This window comes from Hoplias malabaricus, chromosome 3 (genome assembly GCF_029633855.1).
Source record: "Hoplias malabaricus isolate fHopMal1 chromosome 3, fHopMal1.hap1, whole genome shotgun sequence".
Lineage (NCBI taxonomy): Eukaryota > Metazoa > Chordata > Actinopteri > Characiformes > Erythrinidae > Hoplias > Hoplias malabaricus.
The window spans coordinates 56,601,410-56,622,591 of NC_089802.1; the positions used below are offsets into that span (position 1 = coordinate 56,601,410).

General features: G+C 39.5%; 12 non-coding genes across 12 annotated transcripts; all 12 read left to right on the forward strand.

Annotated features, from left to right (window-relative positions):
• The first annotated feature begins 307 nt into the window (after positions 1–307).
• On the forward strand, positions 308–426 carry LOC136693037 (5S ribosomal RNA). The gene has a single exon (XR_010802069.1). It is a non-coding gene; the product is annotated as a 5S ribosomal RNA (ribosomal RNA).
• A 1,672-nt stretch (positions 427–2,098) lies between these two features.
• LOC136693038 (5S ribosomal RNA) lies at positions 2,099–2,217 on the forward strand. The gene has a single exon (XR_010802070.1). It is a non-coding gene; the product is annotated as a 5S ribosomal RNA (ribosomal RNA).
• Positions 2,218–3,885: 1,668 nt separating this feature from the next.
• Positions 3,886–4,004, forward strand: LOC136693039 (5S ribosomal RNA). The gene has a single exon (XR_010802071.1). It is a non-coding gene; the product is annotated as a 5S ribosomal RNA (ribosomal RNA).
• A 1,675-nt stretch (positions 4,005–5,679) lies between these two features.
• LOC136693040 (5S ribosomal RNA) lies at positions 5,680–5,798 on the forward strand. The gene has a single exon (XR_010802072.1). It is a non-coding gene; the product is annotated as a 5S ribosomal RNA (ribosomal RNA).
• A 1,672-nt stretch (positions 5,799–7,470) lies between these two features.
• Positions 7,471–7,589, forward strand: LOC136693042 (5S ribosomal RNA). Its single transcript, XR_010802074.1, has one exon. It is a non-coding gene; the product is annotated as a 5S ribosomal RNA (ribosomal RNA).
• Positions 7,590–9,263: 1,674 nt separating this feature from the next.
• LOC136693043 (5S ribosomal RNA) lies at positions 9,264–9,382 on the forward strand. The gene has a single exon (XR_010802075.1). It is a non-coding gene; the product is annotated as a 5S ribosomal RNA (ribosomal RNA).
• A 1,673-nt stretch (positions 9,383–11,055) lies between these two features.
• On the forward strand, positions 11,056–11,174 carry LOC136692973 (5S ribosomal RNA). The gene has a single exon (XR_010802012.1). It is a non-coding gene; the product is annotated as a 5S ribosomal RNA (ribosomal RNA).
• A 1,674-nt stretch (positions 11,175–12,848) lies between these two features.
• On the forward strand, positions 12,849–12,967 carry LOC136693044 (5S ribosomal RNA). The gene has a single exon (XR_010802076.1). It is a non-coding gene; the product is annotated as a 5S ribosomal RNA (ribosomal RNA).
• Positions 12,968–14,642: 1,675 nt separating this feature from the next.
• LOC136693045 (5S ribosomal RNA) lies at positions 14,643–14,761 on the forward strand. Its single transcript, XR_010802077.1, has one exon. It is a non-coding gene; the product is annotated as a 5S ribosomal RNA (ribosomal RNA).
• A 1,675-nt stretch (positions 14,762–16,436) lies between these two features.
• Positions 16,437–16,555, forward strand: LOC136692975 (5S ribosomal RNA). Its single transcript, XR_010802014.1, has one exon. It is a non-coding gene; the product is annotated as a 5S ribosomal RNA (ribosomal RNA).
• A 1,668-nt stretch (positions 16,556–18,223) lies between these two features.
• Positions 18,224–18,342, forward strand: LOC136693047 (5S ribosomal RNA). The gene has a single exon (XR_010802078.1). It is a non-coding gene; the product is annotated as a 5S ribosomal RNA (ribosomal RNA).
• A 1,675-nt stretch (positions 18,343–20,017) lies between these two features.
• LOC136692969 (5S ribosomal RNA) lies at positions 20,018–20,136 on the forward strand. Its single transcript, XR_010802008.1, has one exon. It is a non-coding gene; the product is annotated as a 5S ribosomal RNA (ribosomal RNA).
• Positions 20,137–21,182: the final 1,046 nt, after the last annotated feature.

Sequence of the window (21,182 nt, forward strand, 5' to 3'; positions counted from 1 at the left end):
TAAAAAGAAAATGTCATGATGTAGTTTGCAAATCGAGTTGTTCTCTCTCGCTCTCTCTTTTTTTATTTTTCTATTTTTTCCCTTTTTCTTTTTTTGTGGCCCTTAACTAATGTAAATCCTTCAACTTTGCTGCTGTGTTGTTCTGAAGCCTCTACTTTCAGGGCTCTTATTGTGGCAAGACGCGTGTCCAATGATATGTGTTCTTAGTGGGGGAACTGCAGAACTCTTGAAACGTTACAAAAGCTCCAAATCAACAACGGCCCTCGGTCCGCGCACCTTAAAAGGAGTAGTTCAGGCAGTGACTTTCGCTTACGGCCATACCACCCTGAGAACGCCCGATCTCGTCTGATCTCGGAAGCTAAGCAGGGTCGGGCCTGGTTAGTACTTGGATGGGAGACCGCCTGGGAATACCAGGTGCTGTAAGCTTTTCCAACCTGGCCCAGGGTGCACTTCTTGCCTTCCTTCCTCTTTCTTATTCTTTTTCACTGCCTACTCACACATTTACACTCCCATCTCTTTTACACACATTGTTCACTTCACACAACTTTCATTGCCCTTACTTTATATTCACTCTTTGCTTCTATTCACGACGACTGCCACTCACGCTCTTCAGCTCTTTTAAATTCACTGCAATCAAAGTCTTCTTTTTCTTTCAATTCAATCTTTTCATAAACCCCTGAAACATTCTTATAGTGGCTCTTGTTTTTAATTCATATCAAAACCAATCAAAATGCACTGTTGACAGTTCCGTATTGTCACCTGCAGTGGCATATTCGAAGGACAACTTTGCGCACTCGCACACATTTACCAAAACATCCCCCGGAATATGTAAAACTAGAAAAAAAAAAAAAAAACTTTTTAAGTTTGAGTTTTAAAATATCCCTCAGTCCAGGTCCACGTTATTCCACCTTATCCACTATAAGGCTGCCCTCTGCTGGTCATCAGCCTAAAAAACTATATTCATTAATAATGAAAACATGTCTCTCCGGCAGAACCTTTGAGAACCTGAATCTAAAACACATAATCAAGCACATGATAATAATTCTCTGTCTCTGTATTTCTCACGCTTAAATGACACTCGAATTAAAGTAATTTTGCTCCACTTACAAAATAACAGCAAGGGCCGCTGAGCGAGTAAGGGACTTTTTTTTTTTTTTAAATAATATAATTGAAAACTCTGCAGTGTTTCTAAACGGAACAAATGTATGACTTTCTCTTTTTATTTTAGCGCGTCAGGTTAAATTTCTTAATGCAGTGCATAAAAGTGTTGGATGGCAATTTTCTATATTTTTTTCTTTTTCAAGTTGTCTCTCAAGACAATTTATGGTAGTAGCAGGACAGGTTTTCATGCAGTGTCAGATCACAGGCCTTATATTGCCCCATACACACTGAGATTACTCGGGATTTCCTGAATCTTTTTGCCAGCATCATGCACAGTAGATGGGGGAAAGACTTACATTGGGTGTAGTCAGTTTAAGTTTGCTCTCCCTCCGAACCATATACATTCACCCGCTTATAGTAGAGCCTATCAAAACTCTGTTGAATATCATATGAATCCTTTACGTTGGTTTTGCCCTCTCCCAACTTGACTGTGTTGCAAGCATCAAATTCCAATTTGACATGTTTTCAGAAAATACTATATAGTTGGTGGGCCTACATTTCGAAAATCCCTCTTTTCTCCTTTTATCAGTCAGGCAAAGCAAATGAATATTTGTGTTCATACTGCAGTGTTTAAAGTCCATCTGCTCTACCAAACGGGGTCGAGCATAACGGGACACCATATCTTTATCATAAAAAGAAAATGTCATGATGTAGTTTGCAAATCGAGTTGTTCTCTCTCGCTCTCTCTTTTTTTATTTTTCTATTTTTTCCCTTTTTCTTTTTTTGTGGCCCTTAACTAATGTAAATCCTTCAACTTTGCTGCTGTGTTGTTCTGAAGCCTCTACTTTCAGGGCTCTTATTGTGGCAAGACGCGTGTCCAATGATATGTGTTCTTAGTGGGGGAACTGCAGAACTCTTGAAACGTTACAAAAGCTCCAAATCAACAACGGCCCTCGGTCCGCGCACCTTAAAAGGAGTAGTTCAGGCAGTGACTTTCGCTTACGGCCATACCACCCTGAGAACGCCCGATCTCGTCTGATCTCGGAAGCTAAGCAGGGTCGGGCCTGGTTAGTACTTGGATGGGAGACCGCCTGGGAATACCAGGTGCTGTAAGCTTTTCCAACCTGGCCCAGGGTGCACTTCTTGCCTTCCTTCCTCTTTCTTATTCTTTTTCACTGCCTACTCACACATTTACACTCCCATCTCTTTTACACACATTGTTCACTTCACACAACTTTCATTGCCCTTACTTTATATTCACTCTTTGCTTCTATTCACGACGACTGCCACTCACGCTCTTCAGCTCTTTTAAATTCACTGCAATCAAAGTCTTCTTTTTCTTTCAATTCAATCTTTTCATAAACCCCTGAAACATTCTTATAGTGGCTCTTGTTTTTAATTCATATCAAAACCAATCAAAATGCACTGTTGACAGTTCCGTATTGTCACCTGCAGTGGCATATTCGAAGGACAACTTTGCGCACTCGCACACATTTACCAAAACATCCCCCGGAATATGTAAAACTAGAAAAAAAAAAAATAAATTAAGTTTGAGTTTTAAAATATCCCTCAGTCCAGGTCCACGTTATTCCACCTTATCCACTATAAGGCTGCCCTCTGCTGGTCATCAGCCTAAAAAACTATATTCATTAATAATGAAAACATGTCTCTCCGGCAGAACCTTTGAGAACCTGAATCTAAAACACATAATCAAGCACATGATAATAATTCTCTGTCTCTGTATTTCTCACGCTTAAATGACACTCGAATTAAAGTAATTTTGCTCCACTTACAAAATAACAGCAAGGGCCGCTGAGCGAGTAAGGGACTTTTTTTTTTTTTTAAATAATATAATTGAAAACTCTGCAGTGTTTCTAAACGGAACAAATGTATGACTTTCTCTTTTTATTTTAGCGCGTCAGGTTAAATTTCTTAATGCAGTGCATAAAAGTGTTGGATGGCAATTTTCTATATTTTTTTCTTTTTCAAGTTGTCTCTCAAGACAATTTATGGTAGTAGCAGGACAGGTTTTCATGCAGTGTCAGATCACAGGCCTTATATTGCCCCATACACACTGAGATTACTCGGGATTTCCTGAATCTTTTTGCCAGCATCATGCACAGTAGATGGGGGAAAGACTTACATTGGGTGTAGTCAGTTTAAGTTTGCTCTCCCTCCGAACCATATACATTCACCCGCTTATAGTAGAGCCTATCAAAACTCTGTTGAATATCATATGAATCCTTTACGTTGGTTTTGCCCTCTCCCAACTTGACTGTGTTGCAAGCATCAAATTCCAATTTGACATGTTTTCAGAAAATACTATATAGTTGGTGGGCCTACATTTCGAAAATCCCTCTTTTCTCCTTTTATCAGTCAGGCAAAGCAAATGAATATTTGTGTTCATACTGCAGTGTTTAAAGTCCATCTGCTCTACCAAACGGGGTCGAGCATAACGGGACACCATATCTTTATCATAAAAAGAAAATGTCATGATGTAGTTTGCAAATCGAGTTGTTCTCTCTCGCTCTCTCTTTTTTTATTTTTCTATTTTTTCCCTTTTTCTTTTTTTGTGGCCCTTAACTAATGTAAATCCTTCAACTTTGCTGCTGTGTTGTTCTGAAGCCTCTACTTTCAGGGCTCTTATTGTGGCAAGACGCGTGTCCAATGATATGTGTTCTTAGTGGGGGAACTGCAGAACTCTTGAAACGTTACAAAAGCTCCAAATCAACAACGGCCCTCGGTCCGCGCACCTTAAAAGGAGTAGTTCAGGCAGTGACTTTCGCTTACGGCCATACCACCCTGAGAACGCCCGATCTCGTCTGATCTCGGAAGCTAAGCAGGGTCGGGCCTGGTTAGTACTTGGATGGGAGACCGCCTGGGAATACCAGGTGCTGTAAGCTTTTCCAACCTGGCCCAGGGTGCACTTCTTGCCTTCCTTCCTCTTTCTTATTCTTTTTCACTGCCTACTCACACATTTACACTCCCATCTCTTTTACACACATTGTTCACTTCACACAACTTTCATTGCCCTTACTTTATATTCACTCTTTGCTTCTATTCACGACGACTGCCACTCACGCTCTTCAGCTCTTTTAAATTCACTGCAATCAAAGTCTTCTTTTTCTTTCAATTCAATCTTTTCATAAACCCCTGAAACATTCTTATAGTGGCTCTTGTTTTTAATTCATATCAAAACCAATCAAAATGCACTGTTGACAGTTCCGTATTGTCACCTGCAGTGGCATATTCGAAGGACAACTTTGCGCACTCGCACACATTTACCAAAACATCCCCCGGAATATGTAAAACTAGAAAAAAAAAAAAAAAACTTTTTAAGTTTGAGTTTTAAAATATCCCTCAGTCCAGGTCCACGTTATTCCACCTTATCCACTATAAGGCTGCCCTCTGCTGGTCATCAGCCTAAAAAACTATATTCATTAATAATGAAAACATGTCTCTCCGGCAGAACCTTTGAGAACCTGAATCTAAAACACATAATCAAGCACATGATAATAATTCTCTGTCTCTGTATTTCTCACGCTTAAATGACACTCGAATTAAAGTAATTTTGCTCCACTTACAAAATAACAGCAAGGGCCGCTGAGCGAGTAAGTGACTTGTTTTTTTTTTTTTTTAATAATATAATTGAAAACTCTGCAGTGTTTCTAAACGGAACAAATGTATGACTTTCTCTTTTTATTTTAGCGCGTCAGGTTAAATTTCTTAATGCAGTGCATAAAAGTGTTGGATGGCAATTTTCTATATTTTTTTCTTTTTCAAGTTGTCTCTCAAGACAATTTATGGTAGTAGCAGGACAGGTTTTCATGCAGTGTCAGATCACAGGCCTTATATTGCCCCATACACACTGAGATTACTCGGGATTTCCTTAATCTTTTTGCCAGCATCATGCACAGTAGATGGGGGAAAGACTTACATTGGGTGTAGTCAGTTTAAGTTTGCTCTCCCTCCGAACCATATACATTCACCCGCTTATAGTAGAGCCTATCAAAACTCTGTTGAATATCAAATGAATCCTTTACGTTGGTTTTGCCCTCTCCCAACTTGACTGTGTTGCAAGCATCAAATTCCAATTTGACATGTTTTCAGAAAATACTATATAGTTGGTGGGCCTACATTTCGAAAATCCCTCTTTTCTGCTTTTATCAGTCAGGCAAAGCAAATGAATATTTGTGTTCATACTGCAGTGTTTAAAGTCCATCTGCTCTACCAAACGGGGTCGAGCATAACGGGACACCATATCTTTATCATAAAAAGAAAATGTCATGATGTAGTTTGCAAATCGAGTTGTTCTCTCTCGCTCTCTCTTTTTTTATTTTTCTATTTTTTCCCTTTTTCTTTTTTTGTGGCCCTTAACTAATGTAAATCCTTCAACTTTGCTGCTGTGTTGTTCTGAAGCCTCTACTTTCAGGGCTCTTATTGTGGCAAGACGCGTGTCCAATGATATGTGTTCTTAGTGGGGGAACTGCAGAACTCTTGAAACGTTACAAAAGCTCCAAATCAACAACGGCCCTCGGTCCGCGCACTTTAAAAGGAGTAGTTCAGGCAGTGACTTTCGCTTACGGCCATACCACCCTGAGAACGCCCGATCTCGTCTGATCTCGGAAGCTAAGCAGGGTCGGGCCTGGTTAGTACTTGGATGGGAGACCGCCTGGGAATACCAGGTGCTGTAAGCTTTTCCAACCTGGCCCAGGGTGCACTTCTTGCCTTCCTTCCTCTTTCTTATTCTTTTTCACTGCCTACTCACACATTTACACTCCCATCTCTTTTACACACATTGTTCACTTCACACAACTTTCATTGCCCTTACTTTATATTCACTCTTTGCTTCTATTCACGACGACTGCCACTCACGCTCTTCAGCTCTTTTAAATTCACTGCAATCAAAGTCTTCTTTTTCTTTCAATTCAATCTTTTCATAAACCCCTGAAACATTCTTATAGTGGCTCTTGTTTTTAATTCATATCAAAACCAATCAAAATGCACTGTTGACAGTTCCGTATTGTCACCTGCAGTGGCATATTCGAAGGACAACTTTGCGCACTCGCACACATTTACCAAAACATCCCCCGGAATATGTAAAACTAGAAAAAAAAAAAAAAAACTTTTTAAGTTTGAGTTTTAAAATATCCCTCAGTCCAGGTCCACGTTATTCCACCTTATCCACTATAAGGCTGCCCTCTGCTGGTCATCAGCCTAAAAAACTATATTCATTAATAATGAAAACATGTCTCTCCGGCAGAACCTTTGAGAACCTGAATCTAAAACACATAATCAAGCACATGATAATAATTCTCTGTCTCTGTATTTCTCACGCTTAAATGACACTCGAATTAAAGTAATTTTGCTCCACTTACAAAATAACAGCAAGGGCCGCTGAGCGAGTAAGGGACTTTTTTTTTTTTTTAAATAATATAATTGAAAACTCTGCAGTGTTTCTAAACGGAACAAATGTATGACTTTCTCTTTTTATTTTAGCGCGTCAGGTTAAATTTCTTAATGCAGTGCATAAAAGTGTTGGATGGCAATTTTCTATATTTTTTTCTTTTTCAAGTTGTCTCTCAAGACAATTTATGGTAGTAGCAGGACAGGTTTTCATGCAGTGTCAGATCACAGGCCTTATATTGCCCCATACACACTGAGATTACTCGGGATTTCCTTAATCTTTTTGCCAGCATCATGCACAGTAGATGGGGGAAAGACTTACATTGGGTGTAGTCAGTTTAAGTTTGCTCTCCCTCCGAACCATATACATTCACCCGCTTATAGTAGAGCCTATCAAAACTCTGTTGAATATCATATGAATCCTTTACGTTGGTTTTGCCCTCTCCCAACTTGACTGTGTTGCAAGCATCAAATTCCAATTTGACATGTTTTCAGAAAATACTATATAGTTGGTGGGCCTACATTTCGAAAATCCCTCTTTTCTCCTTTTATCAGTCAGGCAAAGCAAATGAATATTTGTGTTCATACTGCAGTGTTTAAAGTCCATCTGCTCTACCAAACGGGGTCGAGCATAACGGGACACCATATCTTTATCATAAAAAGAAAATGTCATGATGTAGTTTGCAAATCGAGTTGTTCTCTCTCGCTCTCTCTTTTTTTATTTTTCTATTTTTTCCCTTTTTCTTTTTTTGTGGCCCTTAACTAATGTAAATCCTTCAACTTTGCTGCTGTGTTGTTCTGAAGCCTCTACTTTCAGGGCTCTTATTGTGGCAAGACGCGTGTCCAATGATATGTGTTCTTAGTGGGGGAACTGCAGAACTCTTGAAACGTTACAAAAGCTCCAAATCAACAACGGCCCTCGGTCCGCGCACCTTAAAAGGAGTAGTTCAGGCAGTGACTTTCGCTTACGGCCATACCACCCTGAGAACGCCCGATCTCGTCTGATCTCGGAAGCTAAGCAGGGTCGGGCCTGGTTAGTACTTGGATGGGAGACCGCCTGGGAATACCAGGTGCTGTAAGCTTTTCCAACCTGGCCCAGGGTGCACTTCTTGCCTTCCTTCCTCTTTCTTATTCTTTTTCACTGCCTACTCACACATTTACACTCCCATCTCTTTTACACACATTGTTCACTTCACACAACTTTCATTGCCCTTACTTTATATTCACTCTTTGCTTCTATTCACGACGACTGCCACTCACGCTCTTCAGCTCTTTTAAATTCACTGCAATCAAAGTCTTCTTTTTCTTTCAATTCAATCTTTTCATAAACCCCTGAAACATTCTTATAGTGGCTCTTGTTTTTAATTCATATCAAAACCAATCAAAATGCACTGTTGACAGTTCCGTATTGTCACCTGCAGTGGCATATTCGAAGGACAACTTTGCGCACTCGCACACATTTACCAAAACATCCCCCGGAATATGTAAAACTAGAAAAAAAAAAAAAAAACTTTTTAAGTTTGAGTTTTAAAATATCCCTCAGTCCAGGTCCACGTTATTCCACCTTATCCACTATAAGGCTGCCCTCTGCTGGTCATCAGCCTAAAAAACTATATTCATTAATAATGAAAACATGTCTCTCCGGCAGAACCTTTGAGAACCTGAATCTAAAACACATAATCAAGCACATGATAATAATTCTCTGTCTCTGTATTTCTCACGCTTAAATGACACTCGAATTAAAGTAATTTTGCTCCACTTACAAAATAACAGCAAGGGCCGCTGAGCGAGTAAGTGACTTGTTTTTTTTTTTTTTAATAATATAATTGAAAACTCTGCAGTGTTTCTAAACGGAACAAATGTATGACTTTCTCTTTTTATTTTAGCGCGTCAGGTTAAATTTCTTAATGCAGTGCATAAAAGTGTTGGATGGCAATTTTCTATATTTTTTTCTTTTTCAAGTTGTCTCTCAAGACAATTTATGGTAGTAGCAGGACAGGTTTTCATGCAGTGTCAGATCACAGGCCTTATATTGCCCCATACACACTGAGATTACTCGGGATTTCCTTAATCTTTTTGCCAGCATCATGCACAGTAGATGGGGGAAAGACTTACATTGGGTGTAGTCAGTTTAAGTTTGCTCTCCCTCCGAACCATATACATTCACCCGCTTATAGTAGAGCCTATCAAAACTCTGTTGAATATCAAATGAATCCTTTACGTTGGTTTTGCCCTCTCCCAACTTGACTGTGTTGCAAGCATCAAATTCCAATTTGACATGTTTTCAGAAAATACTATATAGTTGGTGGGCCTACATTTCGAAAATCCCTCTTTTCTGCTTTTATCAGTCAGGCAAAGCAAATGAATATTTGTGTTCATACTGCAGTGTTTAAAGTCCATCTGCTCTACCAAACGGGGTCGAGCATAACGGGACACCATATCTTTATCATAAAAAGAAAATGTCATGATGTAGTTTGCAAATCGAGTTGTTCTCTCTCGCTCTCTCTTTTTTTATTTTTCTATTTTTTCCCTTTTTCTTTTTTTGTGGCCCTTAACTAATGTAAATCCTTCAACTTTGCTGCTGTGTTGTTCTGAAGCCTCTACTTTCAGGGCTCTTATTGTGGCAAGACGCGTGTCCAATGATATGTGTTCTTAGTGGGGGAACTGCAGAACTCTTGAAACGTTACAAAAGCTCCAAATCAACAACGGCCCTCGGTCCGCGCACTTTAAAAGGAGTAGTTCAGGCAGTGACTTTCGCTTACGGCCATACCACCCTGAGAACGCCCGATCTCGTCTGATCTCGGAAGCTAAGCAGGGTCGGGCCTGGTTAGTACTTGGATGGGAGACCGCCTGGGAATACCAGGTGCTGTAAGCTTTTCCAACCTGGCCCAGGGTGCACTTCTTGCCTTCCTTCCTCTTTCTTATTCTTTTTCACTGCCTACTCACACATTTACACTCCCATCTCTTTTACACACATTGTTCACTTCACACAACTTTCATTGCCCTTACTTTATATTCACTCTTTGCTTCTATTCACGACGACTGCCACTCACGCTCTTCAGCTCTTTTAAATTCACTGCAATCAAAGTCTTCTTTTTCTTTCAATTCAATCTTTTCATAAACCCCTGAAACATTCTTATAGTGGCTCTTGTTTTTAATTCATATCAAAACCAATCAAAATGCACTGTTGACAGTTCCGTATTGTCACCTGCAGTGGCATATTCGAAGGACAACTTTGCGCACTCGCACACATTTACCAAAACATCCCCCGGAATATGTAAAACTAGAAAAAAAAAAAAAAACTTTTTAAGTTTGAGTTTTAAAATATCCCTCAGTCCAGGTCCACGTTATTCCACCTTATCCACTATAAGGCTGCCCTCTGCTGGTCATCAGCCTAAAAAACTATATTCATTAATAATGAAAACATGTCTCTCCGGCAGAACCTTTGAGAACCTGAATCTAAAACACATAATCAAGCACATGATAATAATTCTCTGTCTCTGTATTTCTCACGCTTAAATGACACTCGAATTAAAGTAATTTTGCTCCACTTACAAAATAACAGCAAGGGCCGCTGAGCGAGTAAGTGACTTGTTTTTTTTTTTTTTAATAATATAGTTGAAAACTCTGCAGTGTTTCTAAACGGAACAAATGTATGACTTTCTCTTTTTATTTTAGCGCATCAGGTTAAATTTCTTAATGCAGTGCATAAAAGTGTTGGATGGCAATTTTCTATATTTTTTTCTTTTTCAAGTTGTCTCTCAAGACAATTTATGGTAGTAGCAGGACAGGTTTTCATGCAGTGTCAGATCACAGGCCTTATATTGCCCCATACACACTGAGATTACTCGGGATTTCCTGAATCTTTTTGCCAGCATCATGCACAGTAGATGGGGGAAAGACTTACATTGGGTGTAGTCAGTTTAAGTTTGCTCTCCCTCCGAACCATATACATTCACCCGCTTATAGTAGAGCCTATCAAAACTCTGTTGAATATCATATGAATCCTTTGCGTTGGTTTTGCCCTCTCCCAACTTGACTGTGTTGCAAGCATCAAATTCCAATTTGACATGTTTTCAGAAAATACTATATAGTTGGTGGGCCTACATTTCGAAAATCCCTCTTTTCTGCTTTTATCAGTCAGGCAAAGCAAATGAATATTTGTGTTCATACTGCAGTGTTTAAAGTCCATCTGCTCTACCAAACGGGGTCGAGCATAACGGGACACCATATCTTTATCATAAAAAGAAAATGTCATGATGTAGTTTGCAAATCGAGTTTTTCTCTCTCGCTCTCTCTTTTTTTATTTTTCTATTTTTTCCCTTTTTCTTTTTTTGTGGCCCTTAACTAATGTAAATCCTTCAACTTTGCTGCTGTGTTGTTCTGAAGCCTCTTCTTTCAGGGCTCTTATTGTGGCAAGACGCGTGTCCAATGATATGTGTTCTTAGTGGGGGAACTGCAGAACTCTTGAAACGTTACAAAAGCTCCAAATCAACAACGGCCCTCGGTCCGCGCACTTTAAAAGGAGTAGTTCAGGCAGTGACTTTCGCTTACGGCCATACCACCCTGAGAACGCCCGATCTCGTCTGATCTCGGAAGCTAAGCAGGGTCGGGCCTGGTTAGTACTTGGATGGTAGACCGCCTGGGAATACCAGGTGCTGTAAGCTTTTCCAACCTGGCCCAGGGTGCACTTCTTGCCTTCCTTCCTTATTCTTATTCTTTTTCACTGCCTACTCACACATTTACACTCCCATCTCTTTTACACACATTGTTCACTTCACACAACTTTCATTGCCCTTACTTTATATTCACTCTTTGCTTCTATTCACGACGACTGCCACTCACGCTCTTCAGCTCTTTCAAATTCACTGCAATCAGTCTTCTTTTTCTTTCAATTCAATCTTTTCATAAACCCCTGAAACATTCTTATAGTGGCTCTTGTTTTTAATTCATATCAAAACCAATCAAAATGCACTGTTGACAGTTCCGTATTGTCACCTGCAGTGGCATATTCGAAGGACAACTTTGCGCACTCGCACACATTTACCAAAACATCCCCCGGAATATGTAAAACTAGAAAAAAAAAAAAAAAAACTTTTTAAGTTTGAGTTTTAAAATATCCCTCAGTCCAGGTCCACGTTATTCCACCTTATCCACTATAAGGCTGCCCTCTGCTGGTCATCAGCCTAAAAAACTATATTCATTAATAATGAAAACATGTCTCTCCGGCAGAACCTTTGAGAACCTGAATCTAAAACACATAATCAAGCACATGATAATAATTCTCTGTCTCTGTATTTCTCACGCTTAAATGACACTCGAATTAAAGTAATTTTGCTCCACTTACAAAATAACAGCAAGGGCCGCTGAGCGAGTAAGTGACTTGTTTTTTTTTTTTTTTAATAATATAATTGAAAACTCTGCAGTGTTTCTAAACGGAACAAATGTATGACTTTCTCTTTTTATTTTAGCGCGTCAGGTTAAATTTCTTAATGCAGTGCATAAAAGTGTTGGATGGCAATTTTCTATATTTTTTTCTTTTTCAAGTTGTCTCTCAAGACAATTTATGGTAGTAGCAGGACAGGTTTTCATGCAGTGTCAGATCACAGGCCTTATATTGCCCCATACACACTGAGATTACTCGGGATTTCCTTAATCTTTTTGCCAGCATCATGCACAGTAGATGGGGGAAAGACTTACATTGGGTGTAGTCAGTTTAAGTTTGCTCTCCCTCCGAACCATATACATTCACCCGCTTATAGTAGAGCCTATCAAAACTCTGTTCAATATCAAATGAATCCTTTACGTTGGTTTTGCCCTCTCCCAACTTGACTGTGTTGCAAGCATCAAATTCCAATTTGACATGTTTTCAGAAAATACTATATAGTTGGTGGGCCTACATTTCGAAAATCCCTCTTTTCTGCTTTTATCAGTCAGGCAAAGCAAATGAATATTTGTGTTCATACTGCAGTGTTTAAAGTCCATCTGCTCTACCAAACGGGGTCGAGCATAACGGGACACCATATCTTTATCATAAAAAGAAAATGTCATGATGTAGTTTGCAAATCGAGTTGTTCTCTCTCGCTCTCTCTTTTTTTATTTTTCTATTTTTTCCCTTTTTCTTTTTTTGTGGCCCTTAACTAATGTAAATCCTTCAACTTTGCTGCTGTGTTGTTCTGAAGCCTCTACTTTCAGGGCTCTTATTGTGGCAAGACGCGTGTCCAATGATATGTGTTCTTAGTGGGGGAACTGCAGAACTCTTGAAACGTTACAAAAGCTCCAAATCAACAACGGCCCTCGGTCCGCGCACTTTAAAAGGAGTAGTTCAGGCAGTGACTTTCGCTTACGGCCATACCACCCTGAGAACGCCCGATCTCGTCTGATCTCGGAAGCTAAGCAGGGTCGGGCCTGGTTAGTACTTGGATGGGAGACCGCCTGGGAATACCAGGTGCTGTAAGCTTTTCCAACCTGGCCCAGGGTGCACTTCTTGCCTTCCTTCCTCTTTCTTATTCTTTTTCACTGCCTACTCACACATTTACACTCCCATCTCTTTTACACACATTGTTCACTTCACACAACTTTCATTGCCCTTACTTTATATTCACTCTTTGCTTCTATTCACGACGACTGCCACTCACGCTCTTCAGCTCTTTTAAATTCACTGCAATCAAAGTCTTCTTTTTCTTTCAATTCAATCTTTTCATAAACCCCTGAAACATTCTTATAGTGGCTCTTGTTTTTAATTCATATCAAAACCAATCAAAATGCACTGTTGACAGTTCCGTATTGTCACCTGCAGTGGCATATTCGAAGGACAACTTTGCGCACTCGCACACATTTACCAAAACATCCCCCGGAATATGTAAAACTAGAAAAAAAAAAAAAAAACTTTTTAAGTTTGAGTTTTAAAATATCCCTCAGTCCAGGTCCACGTTATTCCACCTTATCCACTATAAGGCTGCCCTCTGCTGGTCATCAGCCTAAAAAACTATATTCATTAATAATGAAAACATGTCTCTCCGGCAGAACCTTTGAGAACCTGAATCTAAAACACATAATCAAGCACATGATAATAATTCTCTGTCTCTGTATTTCTCACGCTTAAATGACACTCGAATTAAAGTAATTTTGCTCCACTTACAAAATAACAGCAAGGGCCGCTGAGCGAGTAAGTGACTTGTTTTTTTTTTTTTTTAATAATATAATTGAAAACTCTGCAGTGTTTCTAAACGGAACAAATGTATGACTTTCTCTTTTTATTTTAGCGCGTCAGGTTAAATTTCTTAATGCAGTGCATAAAAGTGTTGGATGGCAATTTTCTATATTTTTTTCTTTTTCAAGTTGTCTCTCAAGACAATTTATGGTAGTAGCAGGACAGGTTTTCATGCAGTGTCAGATCACAGGCCTTATATTGCCCCATACACACTGAGATTACTCGGGATTTCCTTAATCTTTTTGCCAGCATCATGCACAGTAGATGGGGGAAAGACTTACATTGGGTGTAGTCAGTTTAAGTTTGCTCTCCCTCCGAACCATATACATTCACCCGCTTATAGTAGAGCCTATCAAAACTCTGTTGAATATCAAATGAATCCTTTACGTTGGTTTTGCCCTCTCCCAACTTGACTGTGTTGCAAGCATCAAATTCCAATTTGACATGTTTTCAGAAAATACTATATAGTTGGTGGGCCTACATTTCGAAAATCCCTCTTTTCTCCTTTTATCAGTCAGGCAAAGCAAATGAATATTTGTGTTCATACTGCAGTGTTTAAAGTCCATCTGCTCTACCAAACGGGGTCGAGCATAACGGGACACCATATCTTTATCATAAAAAGAAAATGTCATGATGTAGTTTGCAAATCGAGTTGTTCTCTCTCGCTCTCTCTTTTTTTATTTTTCTATTTTTTCCCTTTTTCTTTTTTTGTGGCCCTTAACTAATGTAAATCCTTCAACTTTGCTGCTGTGTTGTTCTGAAGCCTCTACTTTCAGGGCTCTTATTGTGGCAAGACGCGTGTCCAATGATATGTGTTCTTAGTGGGGGAACTGCAGAACTCTTGAAACGTTACAAAAGCTCCAAATCAACAACGGCCCTCGGTCCGCGCACTTTAAAAGGAGTAGTTCAGGCAGTGACTTTCGCTTACGGCCATACCACCCTGAGAACGCCCGATCTCGTCTGATCTCGGAAGCTAAGCAGGGTCGGGCCTGGTTAGTACTTGGATGGGAGACCGCCTGGGAATACCAGGTGCTGTAAGCTTTTCCAACCTGGCCCAGGGTGCACTTCTTGCCTTCCTTCCTCTTTCTTATTCTTTTTCACTGCCTACTCACACATTTACACTCCCATCTCTTTTACACACATTGTTCACTTCACACAACTTTCATTGCCCTTACTTTATATTCACTCTTTGCTTCTATTCACGACGACTGCCACTCACGCTCTTCAGCTCTTTTAAATTCACTGCAATCAAAGTCTTCTTTTTCTTTCAATTCAATCTTTTCATAAACCCCTGAAACATTCTTATAGTGGCTCTTGTTTTTAATTCATATCAAAACCAATCAAAATGCACTGTTGACAGTTCCGTATTGTCACCTGCAGTGGCATATTCGAAGGACAACTTTGCGCACTCGCACACATTTACCAAAACATCCCCCGGAATATGTAAAACTAGAAAAAAAAAAAAAAAAACTTTTTAAGTTTGAGTTTTAAAATATCCCTCAGTCCAGGTCCACGTTATTCCACCTTATCCACTATAAGGCTGCCCTCTGCTGGTCATCAGCCTAAAAAACTATATTCATTAATAATGAAAACATGTCTCTCCGGCAGAACCTTTGAGAACCTGAATCTAAAACACATAATCAAGCACATGATAATAATTCTCTGTCTCTGTATTTCTCACGCTTAAATGACACTCGAATTAAAGTAATTTTGCTCCACTTACAAAATAACAGCAAGGGCCGCTGAATGAGTAAGTGACTTGTTTTTTTTTTTTTTAATAATATAATTGAAAACTCTGCAGTGTTTCTAAACGGAACAAATGTATGACTTTCTCTTTTTATTTTAGCGCGTCAGGTTAAATTTCTTAATGCAGTGCATAAAAGTGTTGGATGGCAATTTTCTATATTTTTTTCTTTTTCAAGTTGTCTCTCAAGACAATTTATGGTAGTAGCAGGACAGGTTTTCATGCAGTGTCAGATCACAGGCCTTATATTGCCCCATACACACTGAGATTACTCGGGATTTCCTGAATCTTTTTGCCAGCATCATGCACAGTAGATGGGGGAAAGACTTACATTGGGTGTAGTCAGTTTAAGTTTGCTCTCCCTCCGAACCATATACATTCACCCGCTTATAGTAGAGCCTATCAAAACTCTGTTGAATATCATATGAATCCTTTACGTTGGTTTTGCCCTCTCCCAACTTGACTGTGTTGCAAGCATCAAATTCCAATTTGACATGTTTTCAGAAAATACTATATAGTTGGTGGGCCTACATTTCGAAAATCCCTCTTTTCTGCTTTTATCAGTCAGGCAAAGCAAATGAATATTTGTGTTCATACTGCAGTGTTTAAAGTCCATCTGCTCTACCAAACGGGGTCGAGCATAACGGGACACCATATCTTTATCATAAAAAGAAAATGTCATGATGTAGTTTGCAAATCGAGTTTTTCTCTCTCGCTCTCTCTTTTTTTATTTTTCTATTTTTTCCCTTTTTCTTTTTTTGTGGCCCTTAACTAATGTAAATCCTTCAACTTTGCTGCTGTGTTGTTCTGAAGCCTCTTCTTTCAGGGCTCTTATTGTGGCAAGACGCGTGTCCAATGATATGTGTTCTTAGTGGGGGAACTGCAGAACTCTTGAAACGTTACAAAAGCTCCAAATCAACAACGGCCCTCGGTCCGCGCACTTTAAAAGGAGTAGTTCAGGCAGTGACTTTCGCTTACGGCCATACCACCCTGAGAACGCCCGATCTCGTCTGATCTCGGAAGCTAAGCAGGGTCGGGCCTGGTTAGTACTTGGATGGTAGACCGCCTGGGAATACCAGGTGCTGTAAGCTTTTCCAACCTGGCCCAGGGTGCACTTCTTGCCTTCCTTCCTTATTCTTATTCTTTTTCACTGCCTACTCACACATTTACACTCCCATCTCTTTTACACACATTGTTCACTTCACACAACTTTCATTGCCCTTACTTTATATTCACTCTTTGCTTCTATTCACGACGACTGCCACTCACGCTCTTCAGCTCTTTCAAATTCACTGCAATCAGTCTTCTTTTTCTTTCAATTCAATCTTTTCATAAACCCCTGAAACATTCTTATAGTGGCTCTTGTTTTTAATTCATATCAAAACCAATCAAAATGCACTGTTGACAGTTCCGTATTGTCACCTGCAGTGGCATATTCGAAGGACAACTTTGCGCACTCGCACACATTTACCAAAACATCCCCCGGAATATGTAAAACTAGAAAAAAAAAAAAAAAATTAAGTTTGAGTTTTAAAATATCCCTCAGTCCAGGTCCACGTTATTCCACCTTATCCACTATAAGGCTGCCCTCTGCTGGTCATCAGCCTAAAAAACTATATTCATTAATAATGAAAACATGTCTCTCCGGCAGAACCTTTGAGAACCTGAATCTAAAACACATAATCAAGGACATGATAATAATTCTCTGTCTCTGTATTTCTCACGCTTAAATGACACTCGAATTAAAGTAATTTTGCTCCACTTACAAAATAACAGCAAGGGCCGCTGAGCGAGTAAGTGACTTGTTTTTTTTTTTTTTAATAATATAATTGAAAACTCTGCAGTGTTTCTAAACGGAACAAATGTATGACTTTCTCTTTTTATTTTAGCGCGTCAGGTTAAATTTCTTAATGCAGTGCATAAAAGTGTTGGATGGCAATTTTCTATATTTTTTTCTTTTTCAAGTTGTCTCTCAAGACAATTTATGGTAGTAGCAGGACAGGTTTTCATGCAGTGTCAGATCACAGGCCTTATATTGCCCCATACACACTGAGATTACTCGGGATTTCCTGAATCTTTTTGCCAGCATCATGCACAGTAGATGGGGGAAAGACTTACATTGGGTGTAGTCAGTTTAAGTTTGCTCTCCCTCCGAACCATATACATTCACCCGCTTATAGTAGAGCCTATCAAAACTCTGTTGAATATCATATGAATCCTTTACGTTGGTTTTGCCCTCTCCCAACTTGACTGTGTTGCAAGCATCAAATTCCAATTTGACATGTTTTCAGAAAATACTATATAGTTGGTGGGCCTACATTTCGAAAATCCCTCTTTTCTCCTTTTATCAGTCAGGCAAAGCAAATGAATATTTGTGTTCATACTGCAGTGTTTAAAGTCCATCTGCTCTACCAAACGGGGTCGAGCATAACGGGACACCATATCTTTATCATAAAAAGAAAATGTCATGATGTAGTTTGCAAATCGAGTTGTTCTCTCTCGCTCTCTCTTTTTTTATTTTTCTATTTTTTCCCTTTTTCTTTTTTTGTAGCCCTTAACTAATGTAAATCCTTCAACTTTGCTGCTGTGTTGTTCTGAAGCCTCTTCTTTCAGGGCTCTTATTGTGGCAAGACGCGTGTCCAATGATATGTGTTCTTAGTGGGGGAACTGCAGAACTCTTGAAACGTTACAAAAGCTCCAAATCAACAACGGCCCTCGGTCCGCGCACTTTAAAAGGAGTAGTTCAGGCAGTGACTTTCGCTTACGGCCATACCACCCTGAGAACGCCCGATCTCGTCTGATCTCGGAAGCTAAGCAGGGTCGGGCCTGGTTAGTACTTGGATGGGAGACCGCCTGGGAATACCAGGTGCTGTAAGCTTTTCCAACCTGGCCCAGGGTGCACTTCTTGCCTTCCTTCCTCTTTCTTATTCTTTTTCACTGCCTACTCACACATTTACACTCCCATCTCTTTTACACACATTGTTCACTTCACACAACTTTCATTGCCCTTACTTTATATTCACTCTTTGCTTCTATTCACGACGACTGCCACTCACGCTCTTCAGCTCTTTTAAATTCACTGCAATCAGTCTTCTTTTTCTTTCAATTCAACCTTTTCATAAACCCCTGAAACATTCTTATAGTGGCTCTTGTTTTTAATTCATATCAAAACTGTCACCAATCAAAATGCACTGTTGACAGTTCCGTATTGTCACCTGCAGTGGCATATTCGAAGGACAACTTTGCGCACTCGCACACATTTACCAAAACATCCCCCGGAATATGTAAAACTAGAAAAAAAATAAATAAATTAAGTTTGAGTTTTAAAATATCCCTCAGTCCAGGTCCACGTTATTCCACCTTATCCACTATAAGGCTGCCCTCTGCTGGTCATCAGCCTAAAAAACTATATTCATTAATAATGAAAACATGTCTCTCCGGCAGAACCTTTGAGAACCTGAATCTAAAACACATAATCAAGCACATGATAATAATTCTCTGTCTCTGTATTTCTCACGCTTAAATGACACTCGAATTAAAGTAATTTTGCTCCACTTACAAAATAACAGCAAGGGCCGCTGAGCGAGTAAGTGACTTGTTTTTTTTTTTTTTTAATAATATAATTGACAACTCTGCAGTGTTTCTAAACGGAACAAATGTATGACTTTCTCTTTTTATTTTAGCGCGTCAGGTTAAATTTCTTAATGCAGTGCATAAAAGTGTTGGATGGCAATTTTCTATATTTTTTTCTTTTTCAAGTTGTCTCTCAAGACAATTTATGGTAGTAGCAGGACAGGTTTTCATGCAGTGTCAGATCACAGGCCTTATATTGCCCCATACACACTGAGATTACTCGGGATTTCCTGAATCTTTTTGCCAGCATCATGCACAGTAGATGGGGGAAAGACTTACATTGGGTGTAGTCAATTTAAGTTTGCTCTCCCTCCGAACCATATACATTCACCCGCTTATAGTAGAGCCTATCAAAACTCTGTTGAATATCATATGAATCCTTTACGTTGGTTTTGCCCTCTCCCAACTTGACTGTGTTGCAAGCATCAAATTCCAATTTGACATGTTTTCAGAAAATACTATATAGTTGGTGGGCCTACATTTCGAAAATCCCTCTTTTCTCCTTTTATCAGTCAGGCAAAGCAAATGAATATTTGTGTTCATACTGCAGTGTTTAAAGTCCATCTGCTCTACCAAACGGGGTCGAGCATAACGGGACACCATATCTTTATCATAAAAAGAAAATGTCATGATGTAGTTTGCAAATCGAGTTGTTCTCTCTCGCTCTCTCTTTTTTTATTTTTCTATTTTTTCCCTTTTTCTTTTTTTGTGGCCCTTAACTAATGTAAATCCTTCAACTTTGCTGCTGTGTTGTTCTGAAGCCTCTACTTTCAGGGCTCTTATTGTGGCAAGACGCGTGTCCAATGATATGTGTTCTTAGTGGGGGAACTGCAGAACTCTTGAAACGTTACAAAAGCTCCAAATCAACAACGGCCCTCGGTCCGCGCACCTTAAAAGGAGTAGTTCAGGCAGTGACTTTCGCTTACGGCCATACCACCCTGAGAACGCCCGATCTCGTCTGATCTCGGAAGCTAAGCAGGGTCGGGCCTGGTTAGTACTTGGATGGGAGACCGCCTGGGAATACCAGGTGCTGTAAGCTTTTCCAACCTGGCCCAGGGTGCACTTCTTGCCTTCCTTCCTCTTTCTTATTCTTTTTCACTGCCTACTCACACATTTACACTCCCATCTCTTTTACACACATTGTTCACTTCACACAACTTTCATTGCCCTTACTTTATATTCACTCTTTGCTTCTATTCACGACGACTGCCACTCACGCTCTTCAGCTCTTTTAAATTCACTGCAATCAAAGTCTTCTTTTTCTTTCAATTCAATCTTTTCATAAACCCCTGAAACATTCTTATAGTGGCTCTTGTTTTTAATTCATATCAAAACCAATCAAAATGCACTGTTGACAGTTCCGTATTGTCACCTGCAGTGGCATATTCGAAGGACAACTTTGCGCACTCGCACACATTTACCAAAACATCCCCCGGAATATGTAAAACTAGAAAAAAAAAAAATAAATTAAGTTTGAGTTTTAAAATATCCCTCAGTCCAGGTCCACGTTATTCCACCTTATCCACTATAAGGCTGCCCTCTGCTGGTCATCAGCCTAAAAAACTATATTCATTAATAATGAAAACATGTCTCTCCGGCAGAACCTTTGAGAACCTGAATCTAAAACACATAATCAAGCACATGATAATAATTCTCTGTCTCTGTATTTCTCACGCTTAAATGACACTCGAATTAAAGTAATTTTGCTCCACTTACAAAATAACAGCAAGGGCCGCTGAGCGAGTAAGTGACTTTTTTTTTTTTTTAAATAATATAATTGAAAACTCTGCAGTGTTTCTAAACGGAACAAATGTATGACTTTCTCTTTTTATTTTAGCGCGTCAGGTTAAATTTCTTAATGCAGTGCATAAAAGTGTTGGATGGCAATTTTCTATATTTTTTTCTTTTTCAAGTTGTCTCTCAAGACAATTTATGGTAGTAGCAGGACAGGTTTTCATGCAGTGTCAGATCACAGGCCTTATATTGCCCCATACACACTGAGATTACTCGGGATTTCCTGAATCTTTTTGCCAGCATCATGCACAGTAGATGGGGGAAAGACTTACATTGGGTGTAGTCAGTTTA